This window comes from Giraffa tippelskirchi, chromosome 4 (genome assembly GCF_054371585.1).
Source record: "Giraffa tippelskirchi isolate mGirTip1 chromosome 4, T2T-mGirTip1v1.2.pri, whole genome shotgun sequence".
Taxonomy (NCBI): domain Eukaryota; kingdom Metazoa; phylum Chordata; class Mammalia; order Artiodactyla; family Giraffidae; genus Giraffa; species Giraffa tippelskirchi.
In genome coordinates, this window is record NC_137278.1 from 33,411,354 (window position 1) to 33,430,184 (window position 18,831).

Here is an 18,831-nt window from a genome sequence, read left to right on the forward strand (position 1 = left end):
TCCTAATTTTCATCTATATTTCTATTCTACTTTCTAGGAGATATCTTCAAGTTTATTGTCCTACTCTTTTGTTTAATTTTTAATTTTAGCTATCTATTTAAAATTCCTAATTGCTCTTACTCATTCTCTGATTATTCCTTTTTTTACACCATGGCTTCCCCAGTGGCTCAGTGGTAAAGGATCTGTCTGTAGTGCAGGAGACTTGAGTTCGATCCCTTGGTGGGGAAGATCCCCTGGAGGAGGAAATGGCAACCGATTCCAATATTTTTGCCTGGAAAATCCCATGGACAGAGGAGCCTCGCAGGCTACAGTTCATGGGGTCGCAAAGAGTTGGCCACAACTGAACAACTCAACAATTCTTTTTCATGGGTGTGTATCTTCTTTTAGCTCTCTGAGGCTATTAAATATATACATAAAATTTTAAAATTCAAAAAATCATTTTCTTAAATTATCTCTGTTTCTTCTGAGTTCCTTTTTCATTTTAATGTTTGTTTGCTTTAGTCTCTCTCTTTCATGTGGGATACGTTCTTGTAGATTTCTGGTGATTTCAGGCTGTCCAGTCCTATGTAACAGTGAGCATCAGTGTGATTGACAGCTGCGTGTGTGGGCAAGGATTTGACTGGTGGGGTTCATCCTCAGGCCATTTCACTGGGGAACCATGAAAAGTCAATACTTTGAGGATTTCTCTCGGGAGCAGGTAAATTTTTTTCCAGTGAATCTTCTATCCAGGGTACATATGCCTGAAAGTTCCTTTCTGGGAAGGAATCTGGTGGAGGGCCGTACTATTATCATATGAACTGACACATGATCAGACATCTGTCCTTTTTTCTTGCTGGAATCCTGGAATTTGGGGATGCTTTGATTCAATTTCTCTAGAGAAACCTCCACTCTCTGGTAGGGGTATGGTTCCTGACCGTGTGATGGAAGGGTATCTAGAGTTGTAATTTCTTCATATCTCTTCCAGCCAGTTCCCTAGAATCTAATCCCATGCTTCAAACTAGCTTCTTGCAGAACCTGCTGCCTCTAAGTCCCCTGCCTCTCTGGGCTCTGTGGGGAGAGTCTGCTCACTCATCACCATCAATTCCTCTCCAGGTCCTTCAAGTCTTAGTTTTCTCTGTTCTGGTGACTCTGTTACCATTCTCCCAGCCACTTTCTTTCTTCTTTTAAAAAATATTTATTTATTTGGCTGTGTCATGTGGCACGCAGGATATTCTATCTTAATTGCAGCTGCAAGATCTTTAGTTAGGGCATATGGGATCTAATTCCCTGACCAAGGATCATACCTGGGCCCCCCTGCATTGGAAGAGCAGAGTCCTAGCCACTGGACCAGCAGGGAAGTCCTTTCCAGCCCCAAATTACTGCACTCAATCTTGTCCACTGATGTCCTCATTTCCACCCTCTGTATTCTCATGAGTCTATACTTTAAAAAGAATTTTGTGAAGTCTGTGGAGGAAGAGGAGATAAAGATAATGATCAGTTTGTTATCTCTAACTGTAAGTTCATACCTACTTTAAAAAGTGGTTTCAGAATGGTAAAAAATACTTTCAAAAATGGTACTACTATATAAATAGTACATACTTTGTAGAAAATTTGAAGCAAACTTGTATGATCCTACCATCCAGAAATAATCAATATTAACATTTTGGTGTATGGTACTTTTTTTTTAAAATAAACTTTTTGTTTTAAAATAGTTTTAGATTTACAGAAAAATTACAATGATGGTACAGAGTTCTCATATACTCCTCACCCAATTCCCTCTATTATGGACATCTTACATTAGTATGGCACATTTGTCATGATTAATGAACCAGTGTTGGTACACCATTATTGTTGTTCAGTCTCTCAGCCATGTCCGACTCTTTGTGACCCCATGAATGACAGAGTCCAATCTTATTCAGTTTTCTGTAGTTTTTCTCCAATTTCCTTTTTCTGTTGTAGGATCACATCCAGGATACTATGTTATCTAGTTGTCATGTCTCCTTAGGCTTCTCTCGACTGTGACAGTTTCTTGGAATTTTCTTGTTTTTGATGACTTTAACAGATTGACAGTCAGGTATCTTATAAAATGTCATTCAGTTGGGATTTGTCTAATGTTTTTCTCGTGATCTGACTGGGGTGTGGATTTTGGGGAGAGGAAGACCACTGTCATCATATCAAGAACACGTATATCAACATGACTTCTCCATCTCCTTGAAGGCAGAGTATCTATAATACACAAGTTATTTGGAATTTTTCTATATGGAAGTTCATCTTTTCTCCCATTTTTCATTTGTATTAGTATGTACTCATGAATAGTCACTTTATGCTTTGGGTTATAATACTTTATTTTCTTGTTCGAATTTTTACAGCTTTAGCCCTTAGGAGCTGTTTCAATTGGCTTCTGTATTTCTTTGTGTTCTGTACCCACTCCAAACCACATCATTGTGGAGTTTTGAGCTTTGTAAGATGCTCCTGAATCATTCTGTATATTTCCTGCCCCAGTTCTAGATCAACCATCTCTTAAGGTGACCTAGTCCTTTTATTGAAAAATGGTATTAGAAACCAAGTTCTGAGCAGTAGGTGTGCTTGTGCTACTGGGATGTCATTGCTTCTTGATCCTCTAGGCTGACACAGCAAGGAAATAGATGTATGTATACTAACCCATGTATGTGTACATATATCTATAAACATTTCCATATGTAACCATCTGTATTATATCAAGTTATACATGATTTCCCACTTATGACTCTAAGTCATTACAACATGGATCATTCTACCCTTCTCCTGTTTGTCTGTAAACACCTACTCCAACAATAAGAAACCTGGCTCTCACCATCTGCCATTCATTTACTTAATTATTCAATTCCAGTGTACATGTGTTGTCAACCACCTGCTTTTTAAGGTAGGAATTTAATTATTCCCAAACTACTTATTTAACATGTCCAAGATTCCATAAAGGACTTTATGCACTCAGCCCTTATAGTCCCTGATCTGCTGCCAATCTTCAGTTCGCCAAACTAAAATGCTGATTCTCACACCGATGTCCTCTCCAGGCTTGGGTTGACTGATTTTTTTCTAGTCTCTCTCCAGCTGAAATGTCCTCTGTAGGTCTGCTGACGGGAATGCATCATTTCAGACACTCCCTGAGTAACAAACTCTTATTCTACCAGATCTATTCCTAAATGGTTGACCAGGTGGTATAAAAGGCAGAGCTTGCTTTTGCTGCGAGGAGAGGAGTACGTTCTCTACATTCTTCCTCACTGTAGACAAAGTTCTCAGAAGCCACTTGGGCTGCAATGAGAGATAGAAGTATCCCTTAAATGGTGTTTTCCCACATCGCCACACACCACACTGCCTGAGGAAACACTGCTATAAATAGCACGTGGTCTCCTTACCAGTTGGCCACAGCCGGGTTAACCCAGACATGATGGAGACTTGGTAGGAAGAGGAAAAAGCAGAAAACTAGATTAAAGCAAGAAGAGGGGAGGAAGAAGGATGACGGGGAAAGGGTGGTGATAATATTAATAATACATGTAATGATTTTAGTAATCACTGATATTTGCAGAAATCTTCCACATGCATGGTCTCATTTATTTCATTAAGTATAACAACTCGAGAAAGTAAATATTTAGTTCATTTTAAGCTATCTTGTAGGTTAAATTGACTTTTGTGGGTTCTAAATTCAGGGTTCCTTGAGTCTAGAATCCAAGCTGGGCCAATGAGAGTTGGTCCTGCCCCCATTGCTATTAATAGAACTATTGGAAAATAACATGTTCTCTTTTCATTGGAATTAAAATAAGCATGGGTGGATGTTCAATATATCTAGTTATCTGTTTGTTTATTTATTTGTTTATATGCATAGAGGAAGATCTGAAGATAGTATCCCAAATGTTGACATCGATTCATTTTGGGGGAGGTTAGGTAATTGGTGATATTTATGGTTTTTACATGTTCACGTATTATTTATATTTTCTATAAAGTAGCATATTTATATTATCATAAATTTTTCTGTTATAAATTATTGTTTTAAATTTTATACTATATGTATGTTAAAATATGAATATATCATAATATGTTTATAATATGTTTTCTTATTAAGAGTAGTGTAATTTTTATAATATAAGACAGAAGTCCTTTACCCCCCATTTTTTAAGAATCATTTTGCACCTTCATAGCTGGTTTTTTTTTTTTTAATGTTTATTTATTTGGCTGCATCCAGTCTTATAGTTGCAGCACGTGGGATCTTTGTTGTAGCACATGGGCTCTATAGTTGTGGTGCATAGGCAGGCTTAATTACTCTGCTGCATGTGGAATGTAGGATTGTTAGTTCCCAGACCAGGGATCGAAGCCGTGTCCCCTGCATTGCAAGGCAAGTTCTTAACCGCTGGACCACTAGGGAAGTTCTCATGTAACCTCTTAATGCCCATTGATTCCTTCCCTTGGTTACTGACTCAAGCCCAGTTCCCTATGCCTGGTAGGACATGCACCCTTAATCCCAGGATGATCCAGTTCCCTAGAGTAACTTTTTCAAAAGAAAGTTTTTTACCTTTTCAAAGTAAAGTATTTGTGAAAAAGAGATTTTTCAAAATAAGAATATTTAGGAACTGAGAGGTTCTGTCGGGTTTGGCCACATTCCATCAGACACTAGGCCTCATCAAAGAGCAGAGTGGAAAGGTGGGTGAGGTTCTGGTGTCATGGAGGTGCTCCTGCTCCAGGCTGACAGTGGCAGGGGTACCAGGGGTGGATGGGTCAGTTTCACTTGGCTTTGTAGTCATTTTAGAAGAAGCTCAGTTTTTTTTTCTGTAGCCCTGCCAGAGGGAAGAACAAATCACAACCCCCAAACAAAAGAGAAGCAGCGCCAGTGGCCACGATCTTGCTGGGGTTCCCTCCTCCAGGTTTGTGAGAAATCTGGTAATTGTACGCAGACCTGCCCTCCCTGCCCATCACCCACTCAATCCAGCTCTCTCCTGCTGTAGACACAGGCCCCACTCTCAAGTCCCCAAAGCACAGCTAAGGCCAGGCTGCAGTATTCAGAAAACTCCCCATAAACCCTGACGAGATGCCACTCATTCCATAAGAAAACCACCTTTTATAATTACGATGCAGAGCCTGTAGTTTCACATTGTTCTGAATTGCATTGTCTCTTTTCCAGAATAGGTTTATGTTTTATCCCTTCATAACCCAAAATCCTATTAAAATATTTGCCTAAAAACAAAAGGGATTATTCCCACAAGAGCAATTTGCTTCCCCCTCCATAGGAGATAGAGGAACTGGATGAAAACCCAAACCCACACAGTTTAGACTAGCACTTTGTTCCCTTTTCTCACCATTGCAGTTTTCAAAAATAGTAGAGACCACTTTCTTCTACACATTTCAGTATCTACCCATTTGGAAGCAAAAGCCTGGGTCTAACAAGGGTCAGGGGCTTGGCTGGGGGGCGGGGTGGGTGTAGGTGGGGAGTGTGGATAAAGGGGTGAGGTGTGTGCTCTGGGATTGACTTTAGGAGGAGGGAGGGAGGCCAGGACACAGAAAGCACCAGTTTCCCTTTGGCTCGGATTTTACATCTTGGAGTCAGAAGTAGGGAGAGAGGGATAGACAGCCATCACGGGCAGTTGACCTGACCACTGAGTGTTTATTTCATCTTTAAAGGAGGCACCAGGGATAGATGACCTCTCAGGCTCCTTTCAGCTCCCGAGCTCTCTGGACCTCAGCCAGGTCAGTGAGGCAAGGGGCTTGCTACCCATGTGTAGGTCGCCACAGACCTTTTCCTGGATTGCAATCAGTGGCTGCCTGCCCACCTGCTGGAGAGCACTCATTCTCCCAATTCCAAGAGCACCTACACCTCCCAGACTTCTTAGCTTGAGATAACAGCCTTTTGTCCTCTCAGTGACTCCACACCCATGGGGAGAGAGAATGAGGAAACTTTTGGGAGAGTGGGGCCTATTTGATGAAGGTATGAGGTGGGAGGCTGCCCCATTGCTCCTCGTGCCTTCCAGGTTCCCAAGGGCCCCCACCCAGCTCAGGAGGCATTTCTGGGCTTGGCTTTCTGGCAGAGGAGGTTTGCAGGCACTGGGGGAGCTGAAGAGGGTGGTGAAGGCCCTTGGCTCATAAATCGTCATCTTGGGGATTCATTAGGGATTTTTTCCAAGGACTCTTCCAGGGTGGAGGTGGGAGTCTGACCCATCAGACTCAGGATCAGGTCCCAACTTCTCAGCCTGGCATCAGGATTCTGCAAAATCTTGCCTCAGCCTTCCTGGCCAAACCTCTCTTCTTTTTCCCAGACCCACTGAGCTCTAGCAACATAGAACTACACTCTAGCTACATAGAGCTACACTATTTCCCTGGACACATTATGCATGTTCACATCTCTGTGGCTACTTTGCATATTGTTTCCTCTGTCTGGAGTGCCCACTGACACTTCTCAAAGAACTCCTATTCATCCTTCAAGACCCTACTCACTGCCTCTTCAAAGCCTTACTTGACTCCTTACACAGGGTTGATTGCTCTGTGCTCCAAGGGATAGGGTTCTTTCCCTGGCTCATTACCCAGTAGGGTAGTTATTGGGATTTGCATGTTTTATCTTCCTCCTAGTGGCTCCTCTAGGGCAGGGACCATGTCATTTACTTTGGTAAACCAGTGCCAGGCTAATAATTCTTCAGGCAACATTTGTGTTAGAATGAACACCATTTCTGCTAGATACATGGTATTTTGAGTAGCATTAAGAAAATGCTTCTGGGGACTTCCCTGGTGGTCCAGTGGCTGGGACTCTGTCCTCCCAATGCAGGGGGCATAGGTTCAATCCCTGGTCAGGGAACCAGATCCTACATGCCACAACTAAGATCCAGAGCAGCCAAATTAAATAAATAAACATTAAAAAAAAGAGAGAGAGAGCAAGAGAACACTTCTGTTACCATGGCCATTTCTTGGCTCACAGTGCTATTTCTCCAGACAGAGGTGATATATCTGTGAGTCTATGTATTCACACAGCATCAGTACAGCACTCCTCAGGTAATTTTACATCTGATTTATTTATTTTGTGCGTTTACCTGATGGGTGGTTATTATAGTTACCATCATAAGATGAAGAGACTGAAATGCCAAGAAATTAAGCAACGTCATGTTCAATGTTACAGTCCGTGTATGGCAAAGCTGGAACTTGAACCTGGGTGTTCTTACTGCAAGATCTCTGCCTATACCAGAGATTCTCAATAATCTTTGGATCATCATCACCTGGGAACTGGTTAGACACGCCCATCATTGGGCCCCACCCCAGACCTACAGAATCAGAAACTTCTAGGGTGGGCCCAGCAATGCTTTAACCACCTGCAGGTGACTCGGTTCCACACTCAACTCCAAGAACCCAGGCCTGCATCCTCAGAGCTACTCCAGTGGCTGCCCAGAGCCAGAGGAGGGCGCTCCAAGGCAAACTTTTACCCCTGAATAGTCATGGCTTCTGCGATAGAAACCTAGCCCCTGGGTAAAGGGAAGAAAACACGTCGATTGGGAGTTAGGAGCCAGAGTTCTAGTCCCACGGGTTCTGCAATTATTGACAGTGATTTTGAGCACCTCCCTGGGTCTCAGTTTTCACATCTGTAAAATGAGGACGTTGACTAAATTATCTCATCTCTAATTTCCCTTTACGCTCTGTTATTCAGCTCTCCTTTGGACTATGTTGTCCATGGCAGGACTGGGATGAAGATGGAGTATGTGTGCTCATTTTTCATGAATTTTCCCCGTACTTGGAAATTGATCATTTCCAAATTCCAGATCCTTGGGCCAGCTATCCTCTTATCAACTTTTTCTTTGGGGGCAGAAAATGGGAGCAAACATTTGAGTTGACTCATGAAACTTAATTAGGCAAAAGATAGAAAACTGTTTAATGATGTTGGATTGGACCCCCTCTGGTTGCCTGAGGCTCCTCATCTGAGCCTCTCCCCTGATTCCTCTCCTGTCGCCTGCTTCCTCACTATAACTGTGCCGGACGCTCTTGCTCACAGGACCGTCTCCTGTCCCTGTCCCCACTGTGAGCTCCTATGTGTCCCCTGCCCCTCTCTGTGGGGTCGCCTGATTTACAGGCTCTTGATAACTCCCCATCCTTCTGAGGAGGAGTGAAGAGTGATGTGTCAGGGTGACTTCCTAGGTGCACCAGCGAGGGGCTTGGTGACCAAATAGGGGAGCCCCATGAACACAATGAAGCCCTGTCCCACTGTTTTCATGTGGACCTCATGGCTCGCCCAGCAGCACACCTGATAGTGGATGGTGTTGTGCTCATTGGTACCTGCTGGGGCGCAGCATTTAACCGGCAGCTGGAAAATCTCCTGTGTGCAGCAGACTGAAAAGAAGGAAAAATGCCTCTTGCCCCTTTGAGATAATGATAAGAAATTCAAGGTGAGTAATTGCATTGTAAGAGTAGAGCCCTAAGGGACTTCCCTGGTGGTCCAGTGGTTAAGAATCTGCCGTCCAATGCAAGGGACGTGACTTCGATCGAGGATGCCCTGGTCGAGGATGCCCCGGTCCCACATGCCACAGGGCAACTAAGCCCACACACTGCAACTAAGACCCAACTCAACCAAAAAAAACAAAAGAAAAAGTATAGCCCCCCTGAATCAGAAAGGTGGGTTGAAGAATTTTAATCTCTCAGGACCTGGGTGTCAGCAGGAGAACATGGCTGAGCTCTCAAGTCCTGAGGGGCTGTGAGAATGTGGGCAGTTCTAGAAGTCAGTTAAAGAAGATATTGCCTTCAGCAAAGTCACAGATACCAGATAAATAGCACAAGTGTCTGTTAAATCAGTGTCAGGCTCAGAGAGAGACTCAGCATGAGGTTTCCAGAGTCCAGGAAAAGCCTAAAAACTGTAGGACATCACGTGTTGCTGGCAGCTTTTGGGTTAAAAACCAAAAAAGGTGGTTCTTAAACAAGGTCCCAGAAAGAGAAGGAGCCGATGTTGGTCCTTCATCAGCTAAAGCTCAGTGAGGCTGCACTTCTCAGCTGCAAGTGACCCAGGAAGCTGGACTCCTCTTGGACTGAGCATCGGTGGAACTACACGTAAATAAAGAAGATGTGTGTATTCCAAACTCATCAAATTGTGTACATTAAGTATCTTCAGCTTTTTGTGTGTCAATCATACCTCAATAAAATGATTTTTTAAAAAGAATATGTATGTGGATTTGTGTGTAGCTCTAGCTTCTGTTGTTGTTGTTCAGTCAGCCTTGTCCGACTCTGCCACCCCATGGACTGCAGCACTCCAGGCTTCCCTACCCTTCACTATCTCCCAGAGTTTGGTCAAACTCATGTCCATTGAGTCAATGATGCCATCCAACCATCTCATCTGTCACCCCCTTCTCCTCCGGCTTTCAATCTTTCCCAACATTAGGGTTTTTTCAAATGAGTTGACTCTTCGCATCAGATGGCCAAAGTATTGGAGCTTCAGCTTCAGTGTCAGTCCTTCCAATGAATATTCAGGGTTGATTTCCTTTAGGATTGACTGGTTTGATCACCTTGCTGTCCTAGGGACTCTCAAGAATCTTCTCTAGCACCACAGTTCAAAAGCATCAGTTTTTCAGTGCTCAGTTTTATGGTCCAAATCTCAATATACCCTTTAAATCAGCATACGTTGTCAGTAGTTATTGATCTCCACCCAGTGCCCTGGAGTCCCATGCTCGTACCTTCAGCTGATGGATGCTTTCTTTGTGTACCTGGGCCCCCACAGTGGGCCTGCTAGTTGAGTTCAGCCTGGAAGCTGACCACCTGCCTTAGTGGACCTGTGACTTCCCGGTATTCCGGGGACTTGAAGGCTGGGGGAAGAGCCAGGCATTGGTTAGGCTTTCTGGGACTGCTCCAGAATGGGTCCCTCCCTTCCCCAGTCTGCTCCTGTCCATCTCAGTCTAAAATTGGCCTGCTCTCCCGCAAGACTTGGATTAAGGGATTCTTCTGCACAGGTTCAGAATGGATTTCAACCTCACTCATTAGAATCTGTTAAGCATCATACTCTCCATCTTAAATGACTTCACAGATCTCAGAGCATTCATTTCTGGTATTGTCTTCCATTCAAAGATTTCTCAAGTCCAGATACTTTGGTCCTTTGTTTCTGAGGTTGTAGAAGGAGAGAGAGGAGATGTGAGCTATAGACTGAGCAAGCTGATGCAATCTAGCTGTGGGCTCTTTGGCAAGTCATTTTGCTTCTCTGGGCCTCAATTTTATCATCTGTAAAATGGGAATGTTGGTTCAGGTGCCCTCTGAGGTCTTCCAGCCCTAACATTCTGAGATTCTAGACCCAACTTTGACCAAAACAGAAGGCTCAGAAGTCCTGTCCATCACCACATGATGTCCAGGTGGAGGTAGAAAGGGCTGCGTGTAGTGTTAGGACAGCTGGGAGGACTCCGGGGCCGACATGTGCTTTCCCTTCGTGGACTTGGATTAGGAGTGCCTGTTGGGTGGGTCCTGGCTGGAAGGAGTGAGACAGTCTCTTCCAGATGTCCCCCTGCCTGAGTGGTTGCTTCACAGTGGTTGCCTTACGTAGCTCTCCCTACCACTTTCCAGGGTGGGGCGGGGAAGGGCAGCTGGGGAGCAACTGATGCAATAGGCAGGCTCAAGCCTGTGTTCTTCGAAGACTAACTAAGCAGAAATTGGCTGGCTGGGCTGGGCCAACCTGGGCTACAGCTTCAGGGCCCTAGTCTTTGTAGGGTTTCAGCTTCCTCTTCTCTTCCTGTAATTGAAATGGGGTTCATTCTGTGGTCACCAGAGCCAGTAATTGACACTTTGTATTATACGTTTACTCAGTGGAGCTCTTTAATCTTATAGCTTAAGAGAATATCCTTCCTTGCTAGGAATGGGGACATGCACAGTGTAGGGACACACACACACAGTGTGGGGACATGCGTGAGTACACACACGCACACATACAATGTGGGGACATGCATGAACATCCGCGCGTGCACACACACACACATACACACACACACTCACAGTGGGGTCCTCCAGAAGTAGGATAGTTGTTTTGAGAATCTGCTCCCACCAGACCATGCTTCCCACTAGCTCTTCCAGGAGGAAGTGGATCCAGTCAAAAGGATCAGACAGCATCAGAAGACGGGGAAATTTCCTCTGTATAGCCAAAGCCTCCAAATATGCCCCAAGGGATGCCATTTCTATTCAAGGCCCATCTATCAAATATAAATGAGTCTCTGGGCTACTTTCCATCTCCCAGGGATCTGGATGCCCAGAACACAATAACTAATCTTTTAAGTTAGTGAGAGGGGAAAAAAAAAAGGAAGTGCATCAAGGTCTCAACAAAAGAAAAATGGCTAAATATTGCACTCAAACTAGCTTGATAATGAGCAACTATGCCTCCATCATAAATTCCAAGGAACTTTGTCTTACTAAACCCATGCTTCAAGGCTCTGTATTCCCTGCAAAAGGCTCAAGAAGGAAAGTTGAAGTCCAGTTGGGCTCTACGTCCCTTGTAATTATCACAATTTACTTTGTACTTACTATGTTTCAGGTCCTATGCTAAATGATTTATGTAAATTATCACATTTCATTCTCACAAAAACCCTATGAGATAGGCTACTATAATCCCCATTTTACAGATGCAGAAACTGAGGCACAGAAGTTTAAGTAACTTGCCCAAGGACACAGGGCTAGTAAGTGGTAGAGTCAAGGTGTTAACCTGATTCTCCTGACTCCAGGGCCTAGGCTGATAACAATCTGAAAAACCCACATGTACAGATAGAGAGTTTAAGTGGCATAGAATCCTTCAGATTACAAAAGGATTCATCAGAATGTTCTCTAAATCCCAAATTCCTCTATAGCTTTAGTTGATAAAATCCATAATTTTATTTTCCAGAGTTTGTTTTATATCCAAATTTTTAGGAACGTACTTTTTTCTTTTTTAAAAAGTTATTTTTATTTATGCTGGATCTTTGTTGCTGCACAGGCTTTTCTCTAGTTGCGGCAAGTGGGGGCTACGCTCTAGTTGTGGTGTGCAGGCTTCTCATTGCAGTGGCTTCTCTAGTTGTGGCTCCCAGGCCCTAGAGTGCAGGCTCAGTAGTTGTGGTGCATAGGTTTAGTTGCTCTGCAGCATGTGGAATCTTCCCAGACCGGGGATTGAATCCACATTCCCTTCATTGGCAGGCAGATTCTTATCTACTGTACCACCAGGGGAGTCTAGGAACATATTTTTTAATCTAACACACAGACTTTTGCTCTTTGGGAAGTGTCACTCCTAGACTTTCATCAAATCAGTTCATTCTGTTAATAGTTAACAACTGACTTGCTGTCTTATTGGCACTGAATACATTTAGAAAGGAGCTTTGAGCAAGGTAGTTCTAATTTAAGTATGAATTGTATAATTATACACTTGTATATATTCACACATAATCAAATTTAATCAAATGGACAGCCTGAAAGAATGAAATTGGAGTGTTTTCATGGTGGAGCAGGAATTGGGGGCTTTCTTCTTGATTTGGCCATCATCTTGATTTATAGATGTTTTATCTCATTAACCTTAATGTCATGGAGCTAATTAGTAACTCTGAAAACTGCAAAACACACTTGAAGCAGTCCTGTAGCTCTTTAACTTCACCATGCACCAGATTAAACTGGACTCAGTTATTCTGAATCACAGAAGACATCTTTCGAAAGGTTTTGCCTCCTTCATTTGGAATGGCTTACTGCCATGAAAATCAAGCTGGATGTGGATCCCAATTTTCCCTTTTGGCTGCACATCACGTTACATCAAAACCATCTGAATCCTTCAAATCCCTTGCTTCACAGAGAGACAGACATATGCACATTGCTGTGATTACCTCTGTTTGGGTTAAGTGGTCCCAGGACCCTGTGGAGGGGCCTGAGGATCTTACTGCCTGCATTGTGCCTGCTGGTGAGCTTCAAGGCAGCCATGTGGGGACCCAGTCCTGTTCAGGAGGCTGCCATCTTCAGGATGCAGAAGGTCCCTTGGGTCCTAAGAGCACTATGGGCATCCTTTTCCTTCTTTCCCTCTTCTCACCTCTGGACCAAGACCCTGAGGCACAGGTAGTTACAGTCTTTCTTCCCTTCTGGCTTTCTATGGGAGGACTCTGGGCTGCTTGGCAAGTCCTCCCTGCCCTCCTCCCTTTTCTTATGGCTGAATTAGATGGTTGCTAGGATAAAGGAATGTAGACATCAAAGAGGCTAAATTAATCTACAGGATAAAGGGAAAAGCCATTCTCTGGAGAGAGAATGGGCTAGGTATGGCCACTTCTCAGGAAACTTCTCAAAGGTTTCCATGATTTTTAAGGCATTTGGAGTTCAACTTATGTTTCTTTTGAATAGGATACCATGTGAAGATAGAACTACATAAGGGAGGAAGGGGGCTCAGGTTTATTCAAGTTACATTTCAAATAATTTTTTTTGAGAAAGGAAAGTGATTTAGGTAGCAAAATCTAAGATGATGACTTACAGTGGGGTTTTCTGAATTTGCCTGGTCCTGGAACAGGATTGTGAATTGTAGGAGTAACAGAGAGCGGCCTGTGATGACATATTATCAGGTGGGGAGCCTTGGATCTGTGGGTGAAGCTGAGGTTTCTCCTAGCAGGATTTCACATGAAGAGCAAACTCCAGTGCTGGAATAGGTGATAACAAGTGAATCTCTATTCTTGATTTAGTTTGAAAATGGACTAGATTGTTAACAGACAGATGAATTTTTGTGTGGGCCCTTGTTCCTTAAGTGCCAAACTGATGTTCTAATGCCGTTTGACATGTCTCCCAGCTGAGTGACTCAGCCCTGGCCCCACAGACCCTCCGCAGGCTCTCCCTCCCTCAGGGGTGCAGGTGTGTCCCCACCTCGGTCAGAGGCCAGGAAACTAACCACAATCTCCTGGCTAGAGACATAGGCTTCTGCCTTGGAGGCAAAACAGGGTGAAACACAGGCAGGCAGGATCCCAAACCACAGAAGCGCAAGTTAGATCATCCTTGTGAACATGACAACTCTCTGTCTCTCTTGATCAACAAAAAAGAAACACAGACCCATTCAAAATGGCCCTAAAAGACCGAGAATTTGCATGACTATGGCAACTTGCCATTGAATGCTATTCCTAAACAACTGAAAAGATAATTAGCCATTCTTTTCACAAGGCAAGAAAGGTGCAATGATACATTCACACCAGGACAGTGGAGTACAGGAGTTTAAATCACTTTTCTGGCAGCCAATGAGTACAATGTTGGAGTTCATGATCTCTCCTTATATGCACTTGGCAACTTGGGGGACTGGGTGCTGGGCAGGGACCATCCTCCCAGGAGATGCTGCCAAGACATTCAGAGGATTGTCCCTCTGTGGGACCCACCTCTCTGGAACAGTTAGAAATTAGGTTGAGGATTGGGTTGAAAGTGAGGAAGTCATGATGGAAAATTATTATCCTTTTGAAAACAGTTATTCACGGAGACTTCCTTGGTGGTCCAATGGCTAAGACTCCATGCTCCCAATGCAGGGGGGCCTGGGCTCGATCCCTGATCAGGAAACTAGATCCCACATGCTGCAACTAAGACCCAGTGAAGCCAAATAAATAAATAAACTTTTTTTAAAAGAAAGGAAAATAGTTATTCATGGAAACTTTGCCATGACTGGCATGGCCATTACCATGGTCATTTTACTTTACCTTAAACATGGATCCAAGTTCAAGACAGAGGTAGATGAGCCCTAGGGAATGCACAGTTACTATTTACTCAATTCATTTGCAGGAATCAAGCAAATGAAATTGATGATAAAAATGACATTGCTTTAGAAGGCATTCTCTCATGTTCACGGTATATTTAAAATAATCATTAGGAAAAAGGTATGGTGTTTTGAAGAATCTATTAGAAATCTTCAGCCCAATTTGTTCCTAGGGCAGGATGAAAATGGATTTCCTTTGGCTGAAATTCTAGCTTCTATTGTTAGGATGATGCAGAAATTTTGGATAATAGTACACATAGGAAAAACAAACATTTTCTCTTCTAGACTGACATCCTTGAAGACTACTTCAAATATGAATTATTGGTCTGTTCCTCTAAGGCTAGTTAATAACAAACATGTTTGTCCTTTGTAGGATCTACTATTTCGCCAACCCACAAAAGCCATACTGGTTGCCTTTGACTCTGGGGTAGATCTTACTGACATCCATTTTAAACAGAGGAAAGAGGAGGTATACTAGAATTGTTGCTGAGTGTAATTAAATTCTACCCACTATAAACATGTTGGAGGCAGCTTCATGGATTCCCTCCTCCAGACCAGAAGAGTTATTTCTGGAGCTGGGGCTCCTTTGGCCACCCATATCTCACTGGTTGGCTCAGCCCCTGGTTCTTGTAGCAGACCTACTGGAGAAGACTAGTGTATTTTTTGGCTGCAATTTCATATAGCCTTTTCATCTTCACAGATGAGACAACTAAATACATTCCTGCCTCACATGGCCATGAGTTCTGCTCTGTGCCAGCATCAGGACCAATCTTGTCTTGGACAGAGGGCTAGAAAGACTTGGACCCTAGAAGTTGGCATCTAGTCATGGTGATTACTGGCCCCACTCTAGCCTCATACCTGGCCCCCGGAAACTGGACTCTTAGCTCACCCACTCACTTGACAAATATTTATTGAGTTCCTATTATGTGCCAGGCCCACAAATATGGCAGTAACTAAAAGAGGTGAAAATCTCTGCCCTTCTCTAACTTAGACTCTGTTTTAAGGAACCGAGCCTTGTTTTCCCATTTGTCTTTCAACCTTGATTCCCTGATCAGTTAGTCACTTCTAGAACAATCTTTCTCAAACTTCAAGGTGCTTATGAATCACTTTGAGTTGCAGATTCTGATTCAGTGGGTCTAGGGTGGGGCCCGAGATTCTGAATTCCTCCCAAGCTCCCAAATGATACTGCTGCAGCTGCTGGGGGTGTTGCCTGGATTACGCTGAGTGGCATTGATGCACAGCCAGTAGCACCATCAGTGAGTCTTTCAGAAACACAGAATCTCAAAAAAAAAAAAACACAAAAAAACCCAAAATCTCAAGCCTTACTTTGGACCTCATGGCTGAGAATCTGCCTTTTGACAAGATCCCCAGGAGTTTCTCCCCATGGTCTAGAACACTGATTCCCAAAGCATGTGAAACATCAGAAGCACCAAGTGAGACTTACAAACCACCTGCGGGCCCCCATCGCCCACTGAGCTGTATTATTTGGCATTGAACACCCCATGTGATTCTGATGGATAGTAGGTTTGAAAACCTCAAAGAGCATTTTTCAGAGGGTGCTTTCCTTGGCTCATGGGACCTCACAGCGAAAAAAGCCTTAGAGATGACCTGAGGATAATCATCTGAGATTGTGGTTTCCTCTGAAGTTACTGTCACACAAGTTCCAGGTAAGGAACTGAGGCCAAGTCCTCGAGCAGGGCCCCTGGCTGGTACACAGTGGGGTCAGGCCTTACACCAAGTTCTCCTTCCACCGCAGCTGCCTCTTCTGCTGCTGTGATGCAGAACTGCTCCCACCCACCACCACCCTCAGATTGCTTCTCCTTGACCACATCCCAAATCTTCCTTTCCTCCTGCCAAGAGTTTCAGCCCATTACCTCCACACCCTCACACCCGCTTTATTTCAGCACCCACAGTTGCCACCCTCTCCCCACCTGTGTCACCAACCACATATTTAACTGGTTGACTTTCCCCAAAGGCTGATTCTGCCAGCCCTTTGATAAAGTTTGCAGCTCTTCTTGGGGAGGTGCAGTGTGTGTGTGTGGGAAGGGTGTTGTCTCCTGGCCTTCCATCCATCTCTCAGGAAGGCAGTTAAGCTTCCGGCTCTTTGTCTTCAGTTCCAGTGCCTTTTTTGCTAAGTATTCTGCAACCTTCTGGAATGCAGGTGAGCACCCCCTCTCCTTACTGACAGCCCCAAGACTTCCTCATTCTTTCAAGCTGGCTACATTCTCCCCTCCCCTGCCTACACAAGTAGGTGCTGCTCACTGTCAAAGTTAAATGGACACACATGAAATTTATGGTCTACGCTAGGGGCCTTCACTTGGAGTCCACAAATCCCTAGCCCAATACTTTAAAAATTTGAGTGTACACTAAAATCTAGGGAGTTTAAAAATCCAGACTGCACTGAGATCAATTAAATTAAAAACTCTGGGGGTGGGAGGCAGGCATCAGTTGCTGATAAATCTCCCCAGGCATTTCTAGTGTGCAGCCAAGGTTGAGAACTACTGGAAAGTCCAGGTAAAATTGTTTCTGGACAAGTATATGTGCATTTGGTGGAAAAACTAAGCCACAGCTTTTAGCAGATTCTTAAAGGTTCCAATGACACTCTTCTACTTCCCTTTCTCCCTCTTTCAAAAAAGGTGAGTTGACTGGTCTAAGGTAACAAGCAGGAAGAGCTTACCAGTTATTACAGAAACACCAAATACATGTGTTAACTAAATAAGCAGGTATTAACATGTAGGGCAGAGAAAGTGCCTATCGGTGCTTCACAAAGTGAAGGGGGCTTGGGAATGTTGTGTTTGGTGAGATGGGTTGGTCCCTGCCTCTCTCCCAGTTAACAGGAGAAAGGTGTGATTTCAGATGCTATCACTACAGAGATCTGATCACATCACTTAACTCCCCTGCTGCCCACAGAACCAAGGCCGCGCCCCGGACTACATCATCTTGGCTCCTTCCTTCCTGGTTACGTAGCCCCAGGGATCCTTTCTAGTCACCACGCTCATTTCTTCACACACTCTAGCCCCAGAAGGATGTGCACTGCTTTTTTTTTTTGGACAAGTCTGTGCCTTTGCTTCTATTCTTCTCCTGTTTCCTCCCACTCTCCCTGTCTCAAGTGGACCTGGGCGGGGAGGTAGGATTGAAGAGATGGAGAATGGCTGAAGGCAGGGTTCCCTAGTATAGAAGGTGCTCAGTTCATACTCGTCAAAGTTAGTGGGGCACCGCTTTGTGTTAAGAGCTCCTGCTGGTGGGGAATGGAGGGTGGCACAAGTGTGGGATTGGGAAGATATACAGAAACTCAGAAGCTCTGGCTCTCAAGGGACTTAGATGCCAGTAGGGAGGCAGACAAGTGATCCAAGGAGGGCAGGAAACATAACAAGTGCTCTTAGGGGAAACTGTGGAAGGTAGGATGGGAAGTGGAGGGTCAGGAGAGACTTCCTCCAAAGAGTAACTGTTACTCTTCCAGGAAGGGCAGGCTCCACGGAAGAGAGATGGGGTTGAATTAGGCGAGTGAGGCCAGACTATAGAAGGCACTGAATGCCAACTTGAGGATACTCTCTGCACACAGATTGAACCTGGTTGGTGCCCCTAGGTCTTGCCAGCCTTTAGTATTGCTGCCTCAGGAAGTTTTTGCTGTAAGACTAAGCTGTTGAGGTGGAGGACCCGATTTTGAAACTGTCCAATCTGCTGGGAGGTGCCTGAGTTGGTGAAGTGAAGTGAAAGTCACTCACTCTCTGCTACCTCAGGGACTGTAGCCTGCCAGGCTCCTCTGTCCTTGGGATTTTCCAGGCAAGAATACTGGAGTGGGTTTCCATTCCCTTCTCCAGGGGCTCTTCCCAACCTAGGGATCGAACCCAGGTCTCCCGCATTGCAGATGGATTCTTTACCATCTGAGTCACTAGAGGAGTCCCTACAGATGTGAGAGCTGGACCATAAAGAAGGCTGAGTGCAGAAGAATTGATGCTTTAAAACTGTGGTGTTGGAAAAGCCTCTTGAGAGTCCCTTGGACTGCGAGGAGATCAAACCAGTCAATCCAAAAGGATGTCAACCCAGAATATTCATTGGAAGGACTGATGCTGAAGCTGAAGCTCCAATACTTTGGCCACCTGATTCGAAGAGCTGACTCACTGGAAAAGACCCTGATGCTGGGAAGGATTGAGTTGGTTATGGTAGAA

General features: G+C 44.3%; 1 protein-coding gene across 1 annotated transcript in view; it reads right to left on the reverse strand.

Moving 5' to 3' along the window:
- Positions 1-1,173: 1,173 nt before the first annotated feature.
- RBKS (ribokinase) overlaps positions 1,174-18,831 on the reverse strand; it is a 124,239-nt gene continuing 106,581 nt past the window's right edge. Inside the window, exon 9 of the transcript XR_014051802.1 lies at positions 1,174-3,270. The gene's annotated coding sequence lies outside the window, so the exon portion shown is untranslated. The remainder of the gene's footprint in view (positions 3,271-18,831) is intronic.